The sequence below is a fragment of the Petaurus breviceps genome, unplaced genomic scaffold (assembly GCF_028583685.1).
Source record: "Petaurus breviceps papuanus isolate PSGF00001 unplaced genomic scaffold, PetGlider_PUasm1.0 179, whole genome shotgun sequence".
NCBI classification, from domain to species: domain Eukaryota; kingdom Metazoa; phylum Chordata; class Mammalia; order Diprotodontia; family Petauridae; genus Petaurus; species Petaurus breviceps.
Window position 1 is genome coordinate 6,406,906 of NW_027185779.1, and position 15,800 is coordinate 6,422,705.

Genomic DNA, 15,800 nt, shown 5'->3' on the forward strand with positions numbered 1-15,800 from the left:
TCTCTCTCTCTCTGTCTCTCTCTCTCTCCACACACACACTATCTTTTGCTTTTCGTTGTATTCCCAGTGCTTGGCATATAATAGGCATTTAATAAATGCTTGATGACTACCTGACTGAGAGTAAAGAGTTGAAGATGTCTCCTAAATTAGAAGGATAACTAAGTGGATAGAACACTGGGCTTTGAATCAAGAAGACATCTTCATGAGTTCAAATACTGCCTTAGGAATACATTACTTATATTATCCTAAACAAGTCACTTAACTCTGTTTGCCACAGTTTCCTCATCTGTAAAATGAACTGGAGAAGGAAATGGCAAACCACTTCAGTATCTTTGCCAAGAAAACCCTCAAATGAGGTCATGAAGAGTTGTACATGACTCAAACAACTCAACAATCTAAGTAAGAAAACTTAAGTGACCAGGAAAATGGTGGCACCCTCAACAGACAAAGGGATGTTAAGATAAAAGAGAAGTTATGCTTGATGTATGTTAAATTTCAAATACCAAAGGGATATCTAAAGTAGAGATGTCCGCCAGGTATTTGGGAAGTTGTAGTGGAGCTCAGTAGACAGTTAAGAAAAATTAATTGGCAACTCTCCAAGCTCTAAAATTTTATGATATCTAATTAAGATGTACTTATCTTCAAAAAATAGTATAGAACATAAGTTATCACACTGACATAAGAACACCTATCAGACTTCATAGAGTAAACTCATGCTTGCCTTTAGTTTAAATGTTTCTTTTTTTCCAGAAATCAGCTTTGTGTTTGAAGGGCCTTGACTTTTTAGTCTTCAAGTCAAAGTCTATTCTCATTTTCATAAAACAGGTAGAATATAGGGCCTATTAAAAATAAAAAAAAACTAGAGAAAGATATTAGACAATTATAACCCATTTAATTCATATAGTTGGATTTTATGCCCCTTGAATTTAGAATCAATAAGCAATAATTATACATTTAATAATCATTTCACTGTATGTTCTTTTGCTCAACAGAAAACTTAACAAAAGGATTTCAACATAAATAGAACAAGAATTTGTTAGTTATAATGAGTAACTACCTGAAACCACTGTTGGCTAAACAATGGAGTGGGATTGAGTGAGGTTATCAAATATAGTTCTCTAAAGCTTTCAAAATACATCTGGTACTGAAAAGTTTTAGATGAAGGCAGTTAAAGACTCCAGGCTTCTTCCTATCCCTTATTTTCTATACTCATACTTTTTCCCAACAAGGTATATTCACCCCCTACTGCTGATTTTTATTTTATTAGTTAAGAAAACATAAAAGTATATATGTAGTTATGACCACATGCAGGTATTGCATACTCTCTTGCTTTGTTGATTTACTTTGTTTACCCATTTCCAAAAGCCCAATTCTATCAAGCATGAAGCTATATGAAATGGTATTTACACTAGCCTCAAACACTAAACAGACTGTGTTTTATAGTGATTTTTTTGTTATATAAAATGTAGGGTCCAAAAATAAAATCAAATATCTATAAAAGCTTATAATAGGAACATTAAAAAAACACACTTCTCCAGTGGAAGCTGCTTCTTTTTCTCCACTCCACTTTCTTAACCCCTCAGACCTAAAATATGACTTAATGAGAAACAATGTAGTATAATGAATGGGACACACCAGATTGTAGGTTCAAACCCAGATGGGAACTTGAAGGCCATCTATTCTAAACCTTTCATTTTATAATTGATGAAACTGAAACCTAGAGAGGTAAATAATTAACCCAGATCATACAGGTAGTAGAGTGCCAACTCTATTATTCAAATCTAGATTCTTTGACTCCAAATCCAAACCACTTTCCATTTTACCACAATACTAGACTTAGAATCAAGAAGACCTTTTATTTGACCTTTTGTCAATTTCTCTGAGCTTCAATATTGTCATCTGTAAAATGAAGAAAATAGCATCATCTATCTCACAAGGTTGCTGTATCAGTCAAATGAAAATGCATGTAAAGTGGTACATGAATATAAGCCATTTTTCTTATGACCTGACATCATTCATAATGATTTAAGCATACATATTGATAACAGCAATACCATGAATCCTGATTCTTTGACCAGCTCAGTTTTCATGACTTTAGACTCCACTCCATTTCAACGTTATCACTCTGAATGGGTCCATTCAGCAGTTCTGATCAGTCAACCTCAATGTTCTCCATTCTGCCTTACCCTAGTACATTCTCTTCCACCTATATAACTATAGCAAATCAATGAAACTTAATCTACTCTTCATCCTTATTTTGACGAGTTCTATAGTAAAGCACTTTTTTGAGAATGAAAGAGTACAGCAATTTGCTTCCTGGAACCCTCAGTTATTTTGGATGCAAATGTGGCAAAGCTAGAGTGATTCATTTTCATAGTAAGGTTCCATATAGTCTAATAAAATATTAATAAAATACACCATGATCTCGGAGGACCATAGAAGATGTAGTTGTCAGATAGGCAATGTTTTATTAGGGAAAGGATATAGGATTTGAGCCTGGGGTCAAATTAGACCTGAGCTCAAATTGTGGCTTTATAAGAAAGTAAAATAGTTACAAAGAAGTAATAAAACAGTGACCAACTCAGAAAGTTCATGCAAAATTTCACATCTCTAATATCTCCTCTGCTCTGCTTTTCTACTTTGTCTCCCTACCATTTCAAACCCCACCCAAACAAACACATGAATGACTGAATAAATAAATTTGTTGTTATTTGGTGATATCCAACTCTTTGTGACCTCATTTGGGGTTTTCTTGGCAAAAATACTGGAGTGGTTTGCCACTTTCTTCCCCAGCTCATTTTACAGATGAAGTAACTGAGGCAAACAGGGTAGAGTGAGTTGTCCTGGGTCACACAGCTAGGAAGGAAGTGTCTGAGGCCAGATTTGAACTCAAGTCTTCCTGACTCCAGGTCTGGCACTCTATCCACTGCACCACCTAGCTGCCTAGATAGATAGATGAAAGAATGAATAGATACATACATATATGAACAAGCAGATAAATAGATAAACAAACAAATGAATGAGCAGATGAAAGCAAAGTCTGATATTTATATCTCTTAAGGCTATGATCCTATCCTCATACTAATTTTAATTGTCTTCGTTCTTAGCTGAGACTTCAAGGTAGGACATATAAGAGGGCACCATATTGATCCCCAGCTTATAATCATTGTTTCATTGACCCTCCACCATTCCTATCCTGTTAATCCCCAACCCTAGGCAAACTCCACCATCTGTTTATTCTATTCCCGAATGATTGAACCTTGCAGGAGAATGTCAGGATATTTGTTCAAGTATCCTACAAATTCATGTTATTTAGCTTCAAATGAGCCCTTGATGTGGCTGAGCATATGTTTTTTCATATTCATAATAGAGAAACCCTGAAGCCTCTTGAGCAGGGGAGCAACATGGTCAGATCTGTGATATAGAAATATCACTTTTGCAGCTGTGTAGGAGATGGATCTTGACAGGCTAGAGAATTTGGCTTAATCTAATATGCTGAAATTCAATAGGGATAAATGTAAAGACATACACATATTCAAAATGAATTTCAAAACTTAAAGATGAGAAGATAGCAATTTATCTAAAAAAGATCTGTAGATTTGGTGGACTGCAATCTCAATGTGAGTCATAACTATTATGTTGCAGCCAAAAAGCTTATATGAAGGAAGTTATAGTATTACAGCAGTCTGCCCTAGTCAGAGCAATGTATTCAGTTCTGGGTTTTAAAATCTAAGCTTCGGTGAACTTCTAGAGAAGAAAAAAGAGGAGGGAGGGAGAACTGAGTCCATACCATATAAGGACAAATTGGTTTGGAAGAATTAGGAATGTTTGCCTTGAAGAAAACAAGACTGGGGAAAAGGTTATATGGAGTGAATGATAGCTATCTTCAAGTATTTGGAATATATGGAAACAGAGGGGTCAAACATGTGGCCTGCATGCAGCTCATAATACTCCTGAGTGTGGTCTGAACCAGATTAAAATGTAATTGAGAAATGTTAAACAAAATAAATAAAAATACAATAGAACAGTGACAATATTAACATTTAGTTTTCTAAGTCAGTATGCAGCCTGTAGGAATCCATATAAATGGTTTAGTAATCTCCTGTTTCTATGTGGAATAGGGGTTGAATTTGTTCTATGTAACCCCAAAGGATAGAACTGAGAGCAATGAGTAGATCAATCAATCAACATGTATTCAGCACCTACTATGTGCCAAGCACTGTGTTAAGTACTAGGGATACAAGAGGCAAAAGACAGTTCTTGACCTCAAGGAGTTTACAATCTAATTGGGGAGCAACATGTAAACAAACACAGACAATGCAAACTATATAGAGGATAAATAGTAATTAATTAACAGAGGGAAGGTACTGGAATTAAGAGAGGTTGGGGAAGGATTTCTGTAGAACAACGTGGGGTTTTAGTTGGCACTTAAAGAAAGTCAGGGAGGCCAGTAGTCAGAGCAGTGAAGAGCATTCCAGGCATGGGGGACAGTCAAAGAAAATGCCTGGAACCAAGAGATGGATTGTTTTGCTCATGGAACAGTCAGAAGGCCAGTATCACTGAATTGAAATATCAAACTGTGGAGTAAGATATAAAAATACTGGAAAGGTGGGGTTGGGGGGAGCTAGGTTATGAAGGGATTTTGAAAGTCAGACAGCAATTTGTATTCATCCTGGAGGCAATCAGAAGCCACTGGATTTCACTGAGTAGGGATGTGACATGATCAGACCGGCACTATTCGAAAATCATTTAAATGATTGAATGGAGGTTAGATTGGAGTGGGGAGACACTTAAATCAGGAAGACCCACTGGCAGGCTATAATTATAATAAACCAGGTGTGAGGTGATGAGGGACTGCACCAGGGTGGTGGTAATGTCAGAGGAGAGATGAGGGCATATTCAGAAGAGGTTGACAAAGGAGAAATCCTTAGGACTTGGCAAGAACCTGAATATGGGAGGAGAGTAGAGGGCTGGTGAGAGATAGTGAGGAATCCAGCATGACTCCTAGGTTGCAAACCTGATGGAGTGGGGGGATAATGTTGACCTCTACAGAAAAAGGGAAAGTAGGAGGGGAAGGGTTTAGGGGAAAAGATAAAGAGATCTGCTTTGGACATATTAAAATATCTACTGAACATACAGATTGAAATGGTTGAAAAGCAGCTGGAGATTCAAGATTGGAGATCTACAGAGAATTTGGGGAAGAATAGGTAATATATACATACATACATACATACACATACTTATATATGCACTTATGCACACATATAAAGAGAAAGATAACTATATATCTCTATATAGTTCTAATTATTTCTATCTATCATCTATCTATCTATGTATCTGTCTACCTATCTTTATCACACTCTATGTTTCTACCGTTTCAATACATGGTTTGACTTCTGTCCTTGTCATTCTACTGACATTTCTCTCTCATGGTGTACTAATAATCTACAAATTAGCATCTCCAAACTTAGTAACTCACAGCATCATTACTCTAGAACTTTACAAAAATTGTCACTTTTGATCATTCTTGACCCCACTCTGTGATATTCCCTATTTCTTTGTCTTCTCTGATGCAATATTCTCTTGGTTGCTATTTTTTTCACTAACTTTTTTCACTCTTTTTTTAAAAATAGCCATTCCATAATATTCTCCCATTAGGTCTTGTATGTCATCTTTTTACATCTCCTCCCTTAGTAATCTCATATAGTCTCATGGCTTCAGTGGGCACTTCTAAAATAGCTAGCATTTATATAGTGGTTTTAAGTTTGTAAAGCACTTTGAATATGTCAATTCATTCTATCTTTATGTAACCTTGAGAAGTTGATGCTATTATGATTCTTATTTTACAGATAAGGAAACTGAAAATGAAGAGACTGGACTTGAACACAAGACTTTCTGAAATGTCCAGTCATAATTCCAAAGACTCATGATGGAAAATGCTATCCACATCTAGAGAAAGAACTTGAATGAAGATCAAAACATACTATTTTCACTTTATTTTTTCAAGGCCTTTCCTTTTGTTCTGTTTCCTTTCACAACATGAGTAATATGGAAATATATTTTACATGATTATACATATGTAACTTTTACCATCTTAGGGAAGGGAGAGGGAGAGAGGAAGGGAGAAAATTTGGAACTCAAAATTTTATTTAAAATGATTGTCAAAAATCTTTACATGTAATTGGAAAAAATTAAATAATATTTGAAAAGAAGACTAGTCATGATTGGAGAGAAGAAATTAGTGTGGCCCATTTCCTGAAAGAGATGTGATTATCTCAAGATGCAATGAGACCTACAGTTTTAGATATAGCCAATTCAATAATTTGTTTTTCTTGACAATGCATATTTATTATGAGGGCTTTGTTTTCCTCTATTTTTCAAGTGGTGGGAGAGGTGGTGGTGCAAGAAGGGGACTAGGAATATCTCTCCTTCCAAAAAAAAAAGAGAGAGAGAAAGAGAGAACAGAAGGAAGACCAGAAGGAATCACAGACAAGCAGGACAGCTTTAAAAATTATATGTTGAATTCATTATATGTTTAAAAGAAAAGTAAGTTCTATATAATAAAGAACCACAGTTTCATGTACAATCCTCTCCTTCTGTTCTACAATGTACATGGAAATGCTCATTTTATTTGGTGTTTGTTAAGTTCAGAATAAAAATCAAATGAAATGAAAAGTTAAAAAAAATAATTTTTTTTGACTCAAGACCAGCTCTCTCTATAAGTACTATGCCAGGCTGTCTCTCAACTGAATATAAGTGTGTTTATCTCTCTTTGTTGCTCAGTTATTTTTCAGTTGTGTCTGGCTCTTCATGACCCATTTGGGGTTTTCTTGGCAAAGATAAGGGAGAGGTTTGTCATTTCCTTCTCCAGCTCCAGATGAGGAAACTGAGGCAAATGAGGTTAAATGATTTGCCTAGCATCACACAGCTAGTAAATGTCTAAGGCGAGATTTGAACTCACAAAGAAAAGTCTTCTGACTCTACACCTGGCACTCTACCAACCATGCCACTTATCTGCCCAAATTTATCTCTCTAGTATGCCAAAATGAAGACATTAGACATTTATATTTCTGAGAAAATGAGAAGATAAAAATTCTTACATATGAGAGATGCCACATTACAGTAGTTAGAATGCTGTGCTTGGAATCAGGAATTAATCAAGGAATTGATCAACAAACATTTATAGTTTACCCTGTGCCAGGTACTATGTTACATACTAAGGCTACAAAGGAAAAGAAAAAGTAGCCCTTAACTTCAAGAAGCATATATTTTAATGAAGGATACAAAACATACTCAAATATATGTAAAATATATACAGGGTAGATGGGAGGTAACATTAGAAGGGGATGAATCTGCCAATGGAGGGACTAGAAAAAGCCTCCTGCTGAAAATGGTTCTTGAGTTGAAACTTAAAGGACAGTAGACATTCTAAGAGTCAGAAATTTGGAGGGGAAGCATTCTAGACATGTGAAATAGTCAGCAGAAAGGCATAGAGTTGAGAAATAGAATATTCTAGAAAAGGAAAAAATAATTAGACAGTATGATTAGATCGTGGAGTGCATGGAGGGAATTGGAATGTAAGAAAATTAGAGAGATAGATAGTAAGGTTGTTAAAAGTTTTTAATGACAAATCAAGGATGTTATATTTGATCTTAGTGCTAATAGTAAGCCACTAAATTTTATTGAGCCAGGCAAGTGATGTAGGTCAGATCTGTGTTTTAGTAAAGTCAGGTTGGCAACTTTGAGTAACAGTTAAAAGGTTAGTGGAAGAGTCTAGGCAGGAGGTGGTAAGCAGCAGTATGAGAGGAAAGAAGAGGACTATATGACAAATACATAGAAAGAAATTACAGGTTTTGGCAGCTGATTTGATATGTGTTGTGAGCAAGACAGAGAGCTTGAAGATGACATTGAAGTTGTGCATCTAGATGGGTGGGAGAATAAAGGGGGAACTTAAGAAGAGAAAGGGAAGCTAATGCATTATGTTTGGACACATTGAGATAGATATATCAGTTTGAAATTTCTAATAGTCAGTTGATAATGTAAGAGTGGTGCTCAGAAGAGAAAGTAGGACTGAAACTTGGAATCAGCCTAATGTAGATGATAATTTTACTCATAAAAGATAATGAGATAATGAGATGAGTGAGAGAGTATAGAGAGAAAAAAGAAAAGCACCATGGACAGAGCCTTGCAGGTCATTCATAGTTAGTGAGCGTGACATGGATGGATATCCAACAAGACATTAAGAAGGAGTGGTCAGAAGATAGGGGGAGAATGAAGAGAGAACAGAGGCTGGAAAATACCCGTAAGAAGAGCGTATCCAGGAGAAAGTGTTTTACCTTTTCAAATGTCGACAATAAGTTAAGATCTCATAGCTAAAAGATCACCGGTACGTTTGGAGAGAACAGTTTGAACTGAATAATGATATTGTAACCCAGATAGATTACAGGTGCTTTAGGAGAGAATGAGAGAAAAGGAAGAGGACACATCCATTGCAGATAACTTTAAAAAAAAAGGTTTCTAGATGAGAAGGCGATGAAAGATATAGGATAATTGCTTGAGGGCATGGCACTTTTTTTTTAATGGGAAAATGTGAGCATGTTTGTAGATTGCAGGGACACAGTCATTAGATAAGGAGAGACTGAAAATTAGATGGTGGGTACAATCTTCTCAAGAAAGTAAAGGTATGGGATGTGGGATCAAGGGTACCTCTAGAAGAGTTGGGCTTAGTAATAAAAAAGGAAACCTCATTAGTAGACACAAAGGATGCCAGAGGAATATGAAATGAAGAAAGAAGAGGGACCTTCCTTACTTTTTTTTTGTGAGAAATGAATCAATGTCCTTAGCAGAGCAGGTGGGAGTAGAAATGGTGTGGAAGACTTGAGGAGAAAAGAAAAAAAAAAGGAGCAGCTACTGTAGTGAGCAGGTTATAGAATCAATTAGGGGAGAGGAGTAAGATGGCCCTATAATGAAGGTCCAATTGAGATTAGCTTGCATAACTTTTCAATAGACCCAAACAAAAGTCTCAAAAGTTCTTCTGAGCATTCCTGAGTAGGAACAAAGGTGAGAGTCATCTAGGGTTGAAGTTTGGCAAAGTCTGATGGACAATAGGACAAGGGAACAAGGGATCCAAAAGTAGAGTTGAAAAGATAATGTAGACTTCAACTGGTTCACCAAAGGGTCAAGATTGGGAAGGGATAAGAGTATAGTCAGAGCAGGAGTGATGGTCTAGCACAGTGTTGTTGTTTAGTCATTTTAGTCATGTCTGACTCTTCATGACCCCATGTGGGGTTTTCTTGGCAGAGAGAACTGGAGTGGTTTGCCATTTTCTTCTCTAGCTCATTTGACAGATTAGGAAACTGAGGCAAAGAGGGTTAAGTGATTGTCCAGGGTCACACAACTAGTACATGTTTGAAACCAGATCTGAACGAGGAGTCTTCCTGACTCCAGTCACATCTTCCTGACTCTGTACATTGCACCACCTACCTTCCCTCTGAGTTGTAGAGCAGATATTAATCAGTCTGCCTTGGTAGAAGAAGTTTCCTCACTGAAAGTTTCCTATGCCGACAAAATTACAGGTCTAAAACAAAGAGAAAAAACTCAGACAAACAAAGAAGCCATGTAAACAAGGACAATCAGCATAGTGTTAGAGGCTGGCAGTGTATACTGTATTTCACAATCACAACACCCACTGCTATTGAGGGAAGGAAGCTGGACTTCCTTAGTCACACTCCTAGTCTCAAGTTGTTTATCAGGAAGTTCATCAGGGTTCTAGGCAAGGCAGACTCCAACTTTTATTATATTCACATCAATTTTGGGAACATCTAGTACTAATAATTATCCCTTCAGAACAAGGACTGTGTTTGTATTCTTGGTGCTCAGCACAGTTCATGGCATGTAGGCACTATTAATAAATGCTTGTTGAATGAATGACCTTGAAATTCTGGAAAACAAACGGGTATGAATCAGGATGGGGCTAAATTATAACATTCTCAACTCTAGAGATAAAGTGACTCTCAAAATGCCAGAATATGACACTAACTAATGTCACTAACAAGGGCCTAGCCAAGGTTAAGTGTTTGTGAATCTCCTGGAGGTCTTTGCTAACTTCTGAACATAAGAAAATGGCAAAAAGAAATGCCCATTTTCTTGAATAGACACTACTGGCTAAGGAAGGGCCAAAATGGGAAGGAACACTATGTGGCTAACATACTTTGCATGAGAAGTCTGTAAATTCATCTTCTAGTCATTTTTTTTGTTTAAATCCCAGGTTTATCGGGGTAAGCTATTTTGCATTGTCAACATTCTGTTAATTTTTCATGGGCCGGCATCGAAGGTGAAGGGACAGAATGAGAATAGCATTTTGGATTACTTCACAAGTTCTGGCCCTGTTACACTGTTTCATGTGGTGGACAGATGGCATATATGAATAACAGGTTGCAGAGATACCCCCCTTCCCACCCCTCCCTGTTGTACATATAATGCATTGCTGAATACTGTAAGTAGTTTTAGTGCCAGGACTGCTATGGGTTGCCTCAACTTCTGTTAGTGCTTTTTGGAATAGCACTATACAAGGAAACTGTTTCCTAATGACCCCTCCCACTTTTTTTTTTCTTGGACAATGACTATCTCTTCGCACTCATAAACCTAATTTGTACAGGCATACTGAAAAATGGACTTTACCAAGATCCTTTCATATGATCTGATTTCAATTGGTATAATGCTTTCTGTAGGTGACAAGGATGTATAAATGTCTAACTTCAGGGAAATGGAATTAATTACAAAGGCATAACTGTCAGGGAGTGGTACATCTAGAGAGGGAAGCAAAAGTTTCAGTGGTTGGTACCAGATCTGTAACCTCAGTCCTCCCTGAGCCTTCTTGCTCCCTCTCCCTCGCCTCCATTTCCAATCTGTTAGCAAGTCTTCCTACTTTTGCCTCCATGACATCTCTTCCATTTGTCCTCTTCTCTCCACTAACACTGCTACTATCCTAGTTAAGGACCTGACCAATGAAATTACTGCAATGGTCTCCAAATTGGTCACCCTGTTCCAGTCTCTCCCCCCTCCATCTATCCTCCACATAACTGCCAAAATAATATTCCCAGAACATAAGTGTTGGACTCTCTTATTTCTTTAAAAATCTTCCATAGTTTCCTATTGTTGTAAGGAATATAATACAAACTCATTGTTCTAGCATTTAAAGTTCTCCACAATCATGCTCGTGTCTACCAGGCTTATCTCATATAGCTCTCATTGATGCATGCTATGTTCCAACTAATCCTCTAGCTGTTTCCCTCCACATTCATGGAATTATAAATCTAGAGCTTGAAGGGACCTTGGAGACCATTAATTCCCTCCTTGTTTTATAGATTGGGAAACTGAGGCATGGAGGTATCTTTTATTTCTGGCACAGGTTGTCTCCATGCCTGGAATGTATCCCCTTTACCTCTGTCTCTGTGAATTGCTAGCTTCTTTCGAGTCTCTTCTTATGAAAAGTTCTTTTTGATACCATTCTCAAATTATTCTAGGTTTGTTTAGTGACACAGTGAATAGAGCCCTGGACTTGGAGTCCAAATCCAGCAGCAGATACTTGCTAACTGTGTGACCCTGGGCAAGTCACTTAAATGCTACTTCAGTTTACCTCATCTATAAAATGGGTATAACAGCACTTACCTCTCTCAGCATAGTCATAAAAATGAGATAGTATTCGTAAAACACTTTGCAAACCTTAAAGAACTGTAGAAAATGCTAGCTATTATAATTATTAGTGATGGCAGGTATGATTTTGTTCTCTTTGTGTTCAGAATACCTTGCTCAGTATCTTACACATAGTAGGTACTTAATAAATGCTTGTTGAATCAAATAACATTGAAGTATGTTTTCATGTTTAATAATTGCTTGTGGAAAGAAAGAAACATAATGGCCAGACCTTATAGAATGCTATACTTTTCAGAGAGTGAACGATAGTGAAAAGAACATTTGACTTAAAGAGTTCATTATCCTGGGTTTGAATCCTGCTTCTAATACTTACTCTCTGTGTTAGAGAAAGCATTTGGTCTCTCTAACCTTCAGGATCCTTATTAATAAAATAAGAATAATAATACCTATAATACCTGTCTCATATGGGTTGTTATGAGGATCAAATGTAATAATACAAGTTAAAATATTTTGTAAATCTTAAAGCACTAAATAATATCAGAAATCATTAATTACAGGATTTAGTATAACCACTAATATACAAGTGTAATCCTAAAAATACCTTATCTTCAAAATGCAAAATCGAATTAGTATACATGGATATCTAGAATATTTGAAAACTTTTGTTCTTCCATGTTCACATGTCCTATAACACATGTGAAGTGCGTATGTAACTTCCCAGAACTACATACCTCTCTAGTTGATACTGATTGTTTAAAATACCTTCCATGGATACTAAGGTACTTGGAACAGTGCTTCAGATTTAAAATATTGCTTCTTCTCTGCTTAATATGCCCAAGTCTGTCAGCACCAGCTGGAGAGACATATTCATGAAGAAGGACCAAATCTCTATATTTCCTACATAATACCAATTCAATAGCATTCATGTCTCCTCCTCCCCCAAATGGCAGAAAATATAATGCTACATATTTAAAGGCAAATGTACAGTATATTATGCAAGTAAAAACATAATGTAAGAACTAATTGGATGAAGGGGTTTTGTTATGCTTTCAATATTTCAGTAACAAAGAACTGAAACATTACCACCCACAATTCTTACATACCCACAGGGGATGTGGGACCCTATTAGGTACTAAACACTGTTATAACTGTTAATGGAGTTGAACTTTCAATGCATAATTCTTCTTGTGTTTTCCTCCCTTTAATGTTTCTTTACAAAACAAAGTGAATCTTTAATGCTTTCAGGAAAGGCAGCACTGTACAATTATTTGAAAACTGAGTTATGTCCTATTAAATGTTTGTGTACTTTATAAAATGTTATAAAGAAAGAAAAAATTTATACAGTCTAAGTGCTGTGAGATTCTTGGCACAATCCATCTATATTCCCAGAACTCTGCTGAAATCACTGTGAAAAGAGAAAGAGCCATACAGGAATAGGACCATTTTTGCTTTTTTATCCACTGAAATGAGTTGTCATGGACAATAAGACATTATCATTTGGCCAGCATTCTAATGAATAGGCTCACTTCAAGGCTGGTCCTTGAACAACAATCAGTCTGTCACCATGCTTATACCTTTCAGGCTTGTTAGAATCCAGAAGAACTCAGAGCTTTACTGACAAAGGCCAAACTCTTGCACATAGTAGACATTCAGTAAATTTTGTTGAGTTTGAACAGTAGTATCAGAATTTAGAGGCATGTCTATACTAGAGTGCTACAAATCCTCCTCAACAAAGCCTGTAGAAGTGTGATAGAGACACATAGTAACAATCTACATAGGAAAAAATACATTAAAAAATACACATTGCCTACACTATGGTATACCGTAGGCAAACAGAACATTAAATTAGACTGTCTACACTGTATCCCCTTTTAATAAGGGGATTTCTTCTGTGATGTTTGGGTTCATTCAAAGGTACACACTTGAGGACCTAGAGGACCACATGTGGCCTTGAGGCTGCAAGTTCCCCACTCCTGGTCTACAGTATGTATCTAGGGAAAGTGCTTGAGAGGCATGATGAATTGGATCTGTAATTACATAGAATAAAGAAATCAGACTAGATTTCATTTAAGAGATTGCACAGTGTTTTCTTTGATTCCAAAATGCTTGCTGATGTCAAAACAAACACAAACACTCAAACACTTCATTTTTTAGCATCATTAAAAGCAGAACTACAAAGCTCAGTTAGAAGATAACACAGGGGTCATCTAGTCCAACCTATATTTGAACAAGGATACCCCCTACAATAAAACTGACAAGCACTCACCTGGTCTGTACTTACAGGCCTCCACTGAACAGGATCTTAGCACATCCTGAGGCAACCTGTTCCACTTTTGAATAACCTTAATTTTTAGGAAATTTCTATTTACATCATGTCCCCAAACGTACTTTTTCTCAACTTTTATCCACTGTTCCTGATTCTTCCCTCTAGGGCAGAGCAAATCTAATCCCTCTTGCACATGACACATTTTCAAGTATTTTCAGATGGCCCAGTGTGGTAGATTATCAAGATCTTTTTAGATCACAACTCTGCTCTGCAAAATATTACTTATCCCTCCCACCTTTGTGTTACAGGGAAACATAACAGCTATGCCTGTGGCTAAGTAAGTGATTAAAAATAAGTGAAATAATACAGATTCAAGCCCATGTATATAGGGCAAACCACTAGAAATTTGCATTCAAGTAGACATTGAAATGATTAACAGCCATTTTAAAATCCAGCCATTAATAAAGATTAATAATTTAATTAAATAGTTGATCTCCTAATGGTGTTACATATCTGTAAAACATGAACTACTATATTCTTAGTATGCTCAAATACTACAGTGTCTAGAGTACTGGACTTGGAGAGAGGAAAATCTGTCTCTGATGCACACTATTAAAGTGAATACGGGCAAATCACTTAATCTCTCACATTCAGATTCCTCATTTTAAAATAGGAAATAATAATAATACCTGTACTACCTACAGGATGTTGTAAGACTCAGTTGAGATAATGTGTGTAATGTTCTTCACAAAGTTTAAAATACAACACAAAACCAGTATTATTTTATTAATAACTATTATTATAAATAACTTGAAGAGCAGAGAAGTTTGTGATAATTGCCCATATGAAAATCAGCTTATTTTTCTTCTCCTATTCAATTATGAATGAGCCCTTATTCAGGGCCTCTCCAAGATATTTAGATTGAAACACTATATGAATGGGAAGCCCCTTAAACTACATGTTATAAACCACATCATATGTATTTGTTATTTACCTGTTTTTAGTTTTTTTTATTCTTTTCTTCTTTTGGGGTGGAAGCAGGGTAGGGGAGGCATTCAAGGTTAAGTAACTCTCCCAAGGTCACACAGATAGTAAGCATCTGAGGCTGGATTTGAATTTAGGTCCTCCTGACTCCCCTGTGCCACCTAGCTGTTCCACACTTGCTGGTTCTTCTACCAGTTTTAAAGTTCAAATCTCTCTCTTCTATGACCTATCCTCCACAGCTACTAAACTGATATTTATAAATTCCAAACAGTTCTGTCACTTCTTCATTACAGAAAATCCAAAGACTCCTTGGATTCTAGGAAATCTTTAGGAAAAATTCTAGAACTCTTGAAACCATGCAAAAGTACAAAATCACACATTTAGAAATTGGACAGCACCTTAGACAATATAAAATTCAAATCCTTCCTTTTTTGCAAATAAGGAAATTGAGGTATAGAGAGATTAAAGGACTTTGAGGCAGCTAGGTAGCACAGTGTTGAGTGTTGGACTTGGAGCCAGAAAGACCTGAATTCAAATCCTGTCTCAGACACCTATTAACTGTGTGACACTGGGCAAGTAGCTTAATCTCTCAATCTCAGTTCCTTCATATGTAAAAATGTGGACGATGAGAACAGAACCTACTTCATAAAGTTGTTATGAAGATTAAATGATATAATATATTTAAAGCACTTTAACAGTCTTGAGGCATATAAGTTAAAGCATATAAATGCTAATTTATTGAATGTCTAGCCATATAGCTAGTAAACATATGAGGTAGGATTTAATTACAAGATTCCCCAGGTCTAATGCCCTATTCACTCTGCCACATTGCTTCTCATGCTTGCCACATAATGGCTTTCATCTATTCCTGACTACCTATTCAGGTTTACTTCCA